Below are 8,823 nucleotides of genomic sequence, written 5' to 3' on the forward strand. Positions count from 1 at the left end.
GTCAGATAATGGGCATCTAAAATGACTTTAGCTGCTATCTCTCAACTAAATGTATCCACTCCACAGGTTTTATAGAGTGATTGCTAAGACCACTAAGCTTCCACCCTCTGATGAAGAGATGGTACAGTACTATACCCCTGCCTGGCTTGGTAGGAAAACACGACACTAATTGAAGAGAACAGCATCTCTTTCTGACTTACTTCAGTCAGAAAGAGATGCTGTTCTATCTCATTAGGGATGAACTGAGAGATTGGATTTGATGCATCTACACTATGGACGCTATGTATAAAATAGATTACTAACGGGTACCTAGTGTAGAGCACAGAGAACTCTACTCAGTGCTCTGTGATGACCTAAATGGGAGGGAAATCCAAAAAAGAGGGGATATATGTATGTGGAAAGCTGATTCATTTTGCTGTACAGTAGAAACTAACATAACATTGTAAAGCAACTCTACTCCAATAAAAATTTAATTTAGAAAAAACAAAATAGTACAGCATCAATTCTATGTATCACACACAAGTTGCTCAAATCTCTTGTCAGTTTTCAGACAGCCATCCCTAAACAACTGACATTGGAGGGTAGATGAGCAGTGGTTCTGGGCTTGGAGTCCATGTTGAAATCACCTAAGAGCTTTAAAATCCCTGATGCCCAGTTCTCACTCCCAGAAATTCTGCTTAGTTGGCCTAAGTCTTGGTCTGGACATAGGAAAGGAATTTTTCAAGACACCCCCAGTGATTCTAATGTGCAATCGAGGCTGAGACCCCTATTAAGAGTTTCCCACCTGACTGAATTGGGTGAAAGAAGCCATTACCCTGACCTTAGGGACAATGTGCCTTCTCTTAAGACATTCCCAGAAGAGTTGACATTGACTTATTAGTACGGGTGTTGCTTTAAGGCCAGGTTGGATAAAGAAAACCTTTTGTGAGAACTTGACTTTAGTTTTGAGACAGTACGTAACATGTGGCGTGTGGGTGCTCAGTTGTGTTCGACTCTTTGCGACCCTATGGACTGTAACCCACCAGGCTCCTCTGTCCACGGGAATTTCCAGGCAATAAGACTGGAGTGGGTTGCCATTTCCTACTCCAGGGGATCTTCCCAACCCAAGACTTGGAGCTGCATTTCTTGCATCTCTTGCATTGGCATGCAGGTTCTTTGCCATGTGCACCACCTGGGAAGCCCGAATGTAATATGCATCTCATGCTTTTACCACTCCTTGTCTCAGATGAGAAACCCCAGGATCATTCCCTGCAGAATCCATGGTGTTCCTACACCTGGTACTGACGAGTCAGTACTGACTTAGAACCCTTTATGACCGGGTTTTTAAGGCCACAGCCAGCATTCCTCATGTGGCACCCAGAGGAGCTTTTACCAAGAATCTCAATTACAAGTTCTGAAGTAGGATACATGAAACCTAAGGATCACGTGAGACAATCCATTGGTGTGCAGATGAAAATCTACTAATTTATAAGAAAAACAAGAGAGAAAGAAAAAATCAATATCTACTTGTGTTTAATATGTGGACTGAGGTGATGAAAGGTCCCAATTTACTCCAGACTAAAGGATTTCCTGGAACACAGGACTAAATCTGGGAAGGTCCCAGGCAACCAGGAAAAACTGGTCACCTAACATGGACTAATGCTGGTCCCCAACTTGGATATGTGTTACTGATGGCTCTGAAAGTGTCCCTAGGGACAAGCAGAAGTTACACACAGAAGGGATGATGGTGACGCCCTCGCTCAGCTTATCCATTGCCATCATTCAACAACCTTTGAAGTTTGCAAGGTGATTATCAGTGTGATTAATTTTATAAGTGCAACAGTTTTAAAGGATACAATCTTTATAGTGATATGAGATTCTTTCACCACAAAGAGAATTACTGATTATCTCATGGCAGAAAATCCCAAAGAATTGTCAAGCTTAAAAATAAATTACTACTAATTTTTAAAAATACAATAATACTAAATTCTCACATCTTTTTGGTTGATAAATTGACTGTCCAAAATACGCTACCTACAAATTTTTTTTAATTGTCTTAAGAGTTTAAACACAATCTGCATTTAATCCAGGCCATCAGGGTATAGATGATATTTTAGTAGTGCTTTTAGAAATTCAATAACAGAAAAAACTTTATAAAGTGAGGTCTAATGGATATTTAGGAATGATTCCACCATTATGTGATATTATTGCTAACAACAATTAAGTTAAATCTGTCGCCTGTATCTTTACACATTTTTTAAAAAGTAGAAATGGACATTTTTAGGCTATTTAAATTTTCCACATAAGAGTTTGAGGGGTTTTACTCAATGTGTTAAATAATAAAAAGTCAACATTTTCAATGAGTTTGCAAGACTAGTTGTCATCAACTAAGATGAAATTTACTAGCCAAATTTTAAAATAAAGCCTAAACACATGAAAAGATGCTCAGCGTCACTCATTATTAGTGATAGTGAAGTCACTCAGTCGTGTCCGACTCTTTGCGACCCCATGGACTGTAGCCTACCAGGCTCCTCTGTCCATGGGATTTTCCAGGCAATAGTACTGGAGTGGGTTGCCATTTCCTTCTCCAGGGGATCTTCCCAACCCAGCGATCAAACCCGGGTCTCCTGCATTGTAGACAGACGCTTTGCCATCTGAGCCACCAGGGAAGTCCATAAATGGGGTTAGTGCCCTTTTAAAGGGACCCCCATGCTACTCTAGGATGGAAACATATACATTACCCTACATAAAGTAGACAACCAGTGGGAATTTGCTGTATGACTCATGGAGCTCAAACCAGTGTTCTGTGACAACCTGGAGAGGTGGGATATCAGAGGTGGGAGGGAGGTTCAAGAGGGAGGGAACATATGTCTGACTCATGTTGATACAGGCAGAAACCAACAAAATATTGTAAAGCAGTTATCTTTCAATTAAAAATAAATAAGATTAAAAAAATACAAATCGAAACCAAATGAGGCATCATCTCACGCCAGACAGAATGGCCACCATCAAGAAGTCTACAAACAGTAAATGCTGGAGAGGGTGTAGAGAAAAGGGAACACTCTTACACTTCTGGTGGGAATGCAAATTAGTACAACCACTATGGAGAACAGTGTAGAGATTCCTTAAAAAACTTAGAATAGAACTGCCATATGACCCAGCCATCCCACTGCTGGGCATACACTCCAAGGAAATCAAAATTGAAAGAGACACATGTACCCCAGTGTTCACTGCAGCAGTCTACAATAGCAAGGACATGGAAGCCACCCAGGTGTCCATCAGTAGATGAATGGATAAGGAAGTTGTGGTATATATACACAATGGAATATTACTCAGTTGTAAAAAAAAAAAAAGAATGCATTTGAGTCAGTTCTAATGAGGTGGATGAAATTGGAGCCTATTATACAGAATGAAATAAGTCAGAGAGAGAAACACCAATACAGTATATCAATGCATATATATGGAATTTAGAAAGACAGTAATGACGATCCTATATGAAAGTCAGCAAAAGAGACACAGATGTAAAGAACAGACTTTTGGACTATGTGGGAGAAGGGGAGGGTGGGATGATTTGAGACAATAGCATTGAAACATGTATATTACCATATGTAAAATAGATGATCAGTGCAAGTTTGATGCATGAAGCAGGGCACTCAAAGATGGTGCTCTGGGACAATCCAGAGGGATGGGGTGAGGAGGGAGGTGGGAAGGGGATTCAGGAAGGGGGAACACATGTGCCCCTGTGGGTGATCCATGTTGACATATGGCAAAAACCACCACAATATTGTAAAGAAATTATCCTCCAATTAAAATGAATTAGATTTTTTAATGGAAAATATAATAAAATTGTCTTTGCAAAATTGAGTTTGAAATGAGTTCTGTAATTTATTTAGCATAGCCAAGTATATACTATTTTAATTTGGATTTAAATATCTTTGTATGGTATCTTTTTCAGCTATGATATCTATACAAAAGGTACTGAAATAAATTGAACTTAGACCCAGATCTTCAAGTTGGTATATTACAAAGATTTTTAAAAGCAATTAGACATATTCAATAACATTTCCCCCTCTAAATATTATTTATAGTAAATGAGATCAAAAGTACCTTTATATCATTAATAAATAAAAGCTAAAAATTATCTATTTTATACTTACCTCATCTTTTAAATTTCTATTTTTGGCATCACCAAGCTAGAAAACTTTTTTTCAAAAATGAAATCTGTAATAATTCATGATGCCTGTGTATCCCAGAGTTGGCACTTGATAAAAATGTTCAATGAATGAATGAATCCCTCTTGCAGTGTTCATTAATGTTGACACTTATAGGATTTTTTAAGTTGAAGAGTATTCCATTGTATTTATATGCATTTTCTTTATCCATTGAAGACGTTACGGTAAGTGAAATAAGCCAGTTACAGAAGGAAAATACTGCATGATTCCACATACTTATATGAAATATTTAAAATAATCAAACTCATAAAAGAAAAGAATAGGGTGGAGTTTGTCAGTGCCTAAGAGGAGGGGGGAAAGAGGAGTTGTTAATCAATGGGGATAAAATTTTAGTTATGCAATATGAATAAGTTCTAGAGATCTGATGTACCATATTAAGCTTACAAACAACAACACTATGCTGTAAACTTCTTAATGTGTTGAGGATAGAGACCCTTGAAATGGGAACACTATCAGCCTGTTGTTTCACAAGGCTTGTCAACTTGTGTTTTATTTTAAATAAAGGTTGCAATATTTTATTGTCAAAAAATGCTTGGAGGATAAATCTAAGTTTTCTTAACAAAATTTAAAAATTTTAAGCCCTCTCACAGTAGTCATAGCTGTACTTGGAAAAAACTTACAAATATATTCAGTTCAGTTCAGTTGCTTAGTCATGTCCGACTCTTTGTGACCCCATGAACTGCAGCACGCCAGGCCTCCCTGTCCATCACCAACTCCTGGAGTTCACTCAGACTCACATCCATCGAGTCAGTGATGCCATCCAGCCATCTCATCCTCTGTCTTCCCCTTCTCCTCCTGCCCCCAATCCCTCCCAGCATCAGAGTCTTTTCCAATGAGTCAACTCTTCTCATGAGGTGGCCAGAGTACTGGAGTTTCAGCTTTAGAATCATTCCTTCCGAAGAAATCCCAGGGCTGATCTCCTTTAGAATGGACTGGTTGGATCTCCTTGCAGTCCAAGGGACTCTCAAGAGTCTTCTCCAACACCACACTTCAAAAGCATCAATTCTTCGGCGCTCAGCCTTCTTCATAGTCCAACTCTCACATCCATACATGACCACTGGAAAAACCATAGCCTTGACTAGACGGACCTTAGTCGGCAAAGTAATGTCTCTGCTTTTGAATATACTATCTAGGTTGGTCATAACTTTTCTTCCAAGGAGTACGCGTCTTTTAATTTCATGGCTGCAGTCACCATCTGCAGCGATTTTGGAGCCCAAAAAAATTAAGTCTGACACTGTTTCCACTGTTTCCCCATCTATTTCCCATGACGTGATGGGACGGGATGCCATGATCTTCGTTTTCTGAATGTTGAGCTTTAAGCCAACTTTTTCACTCCCCTCTTTCACTTTCATCATGAGACTTTTTAGTTCTCTTCACTTTCTGCCATAAGGGTGGTGTCATCTGCATATCTGAGGTTATTGATATTTCTCCCAGCAATCTTGATTCCAGCTTGTTTTTCTTCCAGCCCAGCGTTTCTCATGATGTACTCTGCATAGAAGTTAAATAAGCAGGGTGACAATATACAGCCTTGACATACTCCTTTTCCTATTTGGAAACAGTCTGTTGTTCCATGTCCAGTTCTAACTGTTGCTTCCTGACCTGCATACAGATTTCTCAAGAGGAACGTCAAGTGGTCTGGTATTCCCATGTCTTTCAGAATTTTCCACAGTTTATTGTGATCCACACAGTCAAAGGCTTTGGCATAGTCAATAAAGCAGAAATAGATGTTTTTCTGGAACTCTCTTGCTTTTTCCATGATCCAGCGGATATTGGCAATTTGATCTCTGGTTCTTCTGCCTTTTCTAAAACCAGCTTGAACATCTGGAAGTTCACAGTTCACGTATTGCTGAAGCCTGGCTTGGAGAATTTTGAGCATTACTTTACTAGCATGTGAGATGAGTGCAATTGTGTGGTAGTTTGAGCATTCTTTGGCATTGCCTTTCTTTGGGATTGGGATGAAAACTGACCTTTTCCAGCCCTGTGGCCACTGCTGAGTTTTCCAAATTTGCTGGCATATTGAGTGCAGCACTTTCACAGCATCATCTTTCAGGATTTGAAATAGCTCAACTGGAATTCCATCACCTCCACTAGCTTTATTCATAGTGATGCTTTCTAAGGCCCACTTGACTTCACATTCCAGGATGTCTGGCTCTAGATGAGTGATCACACCATCGTGATTATCTGGGTCATGAAGATCTTTTTTGTACAGTTCTTCAGTGTATTCTTGCCACCTCTTCTTAATATCTTCTGCTTCTGTTAGGTCCAGACCATTTCTGTCCTTTATCGAGCCCATCTTTGCATGAAATGTTCCCTTGGTATCTCTAATTTTCTTGAAGTGATCTCTAGTCTTTCCCATTCTGTTCTTTTCCTCTATTTCTTTGCATTGATCGCTGAAGAAGGCTTTCTTATCTCTTCTTGCTATTCTTTGGAACTCTGCATTCAGATGCTTATATCTTTCCTTTGCTCCTTTGCTTTTCGCCTCTCTTCTTTTCACAACTATTTGTAAGGCCTCCTCAGACAGCCATTTTGCGTTTTTGAATTTCTTTTCCATGGGGATGATCTTGATCCCTGTCTCCTGTACAATGTCATGAACCTCATTACATAGTTCATCAGGCACTCTATCAGATCTAGTTGCTTAAATCTATTTCTCACTTCCACTGTATAATCATAAGGGATTTGATTTAGATCATACCTGAATGGTCTAGCGGTTTTCCCTACTTTCTTCAATTTCAGTCTGAATTTGGCAATAAGGAGTTCATGATCTGAGCCACAGTCAGCTCCCAGTCTTGTTTTTGCTGACTGTATAGAGCTTCTCCATCTTTGGCTGCAAAGAATATAATCAATCTGATTTTGGTGTTGACCATCTGGTGATGTCCATGTGTAGAGTCTTCTCTTGTGTTGTTGAAAGAGGGTGTTTGCTATGACCAGTGCATTTTCTCGGCAAAATTCTATTAGTCTTTGCCCTGCTTCATTCCGCATTCCAAGGCCAAATATGCCTGTTACTCCAGGTGTTTCTTGACTTCCTGCTTTTGCATTCTAGTCCCCTATAATGAAAAGGATATCTTTTTTGAATGAGGCTGCAATGGCCAGCGCACACAGCGTGGCCGAGAGGAGCTACCCCATGTCGGAGGTCAGGGGCAATGGTCTGGAGAAGTCACCCCATGTCCAAGGTCAGGGGCGATGGTCTGGAGGAGCCACCCCACATCCAAGGCCAGGGTGGCAGCTGGGAACAGCAACCCACGTCCAAGGAGCAGTGGCTGCGCTGGCGCAGGAGGACCTAGAGGAGCTATCCCACGATGAAGGTCAGGAAGGGTAGCAGTGAGGAGATACCCTTCATCCAAGGTAAGAAGCAGCGCCTACACTTTGCTGGAGCAGCCGTGAAGAGATACCCCACGCCCAAGGTAAGAGAAAGCCAAGTAAGATGGTAGGTGTCGCAAGAGGGCATCAGAGGGCAGACACACTGAAACCATACTCACAGAAAACCAGTCAATCTAATCACACTAGGACCACAGCCTTGTCTAACTCAGTGAAACTAAGCCATACCCGCTGGGCCACCCAAGATGGGCGGGTCATGGTGGAGAGGTCTGACAGAATGTGGTCCACTGGAGAAGGGAATGGCAAACCACTTCAGTATTCTTGTCTTGAGAACCCCATGAATAGTATGAAAAGGCAAAATAATAGGATACTGAAAGAGGAACTCCCCAGGTCGAGTAGGTGCCCAGTATGCTACTGGAGATCGGTGGAGAAATAACTCCAGAAAGAATAAAGGGATGGAGCCAAAGCAAAAACAATACCCAGTTGTGGATGTGACTAGTGATAGAAGCAAGGTCCGATGCTGTAAAGAGCAATATTGCATAGGAACCTTGAATGTCAGGTCCATGAATCAAGGCAAATTGGAAGTGGTCAAACAAGAGATGGCAAGGGTGAATGTTGACATTCTAGGAATCAGTGAACTAAACTGGACTGGAATGGGTGAATTTAACTCAGATGACCATTATATCTACTACTGTGGGCAGGAATCCCTCAGAAGAAATGGAGTAGCCATCATGGTCAACAAAAGAGTCTGAAATGCAGTACTTGGATGCAATCTCAAAAACGACAGAATGATCTCTGTTCATTTCCAAGGCAAACCATTCAATATCACCGTAATCCAAGTCTATGCCCCAACCAGTAATGCTGAAGAAGCTGAAGTTGAATGGTCTATGAAAACCTACAAGACCTTGTAGAACTAACAAATAGATTAGGAACACCAATTTACAACAGTTCCTACCCAATATTCAAAAGAAAAAAAAAAAAAACCTAAGAAACATCACGTATCTGTAAAGTCTACTAAAGGAGAATCTATTATAATCAACTGCAGTCTTCCACTCAGTATTTCCTAAATGGAATGGAATGATCTCCCAAGTTAATTCAATTCAATGAGGAATCACTGATTGCCTCATATTGGAAGTAAGTTTGTAAAAAATAAGTTATCTATGATGCCCGATTTCAAAAATTCAAGTTTAGCTCGAGAATGTGTCTTCAAACTTCCACGTACATGTAAGTACATGTAATGTTTGGAGAATTTGAGTCACTTGGCCGTACACTTTCATGATTTTGCATACGTCCAGCC

The sequence above is a fragment of the Ovis aries genome, chromosome 15 (assembly GCF_016772045.2).
Source record: "Ovis aries strain OAR_USU_Benz2616 breed Rambouillet chromosome 15, ARS-UI_Ramb_v3.0, whole genome shotgun sequence".
NCBI lineage: Eukaryota > Metazoa > Chordata > Mammalia > Artiodactyla > Bovidae > Ovis > Ovis aries.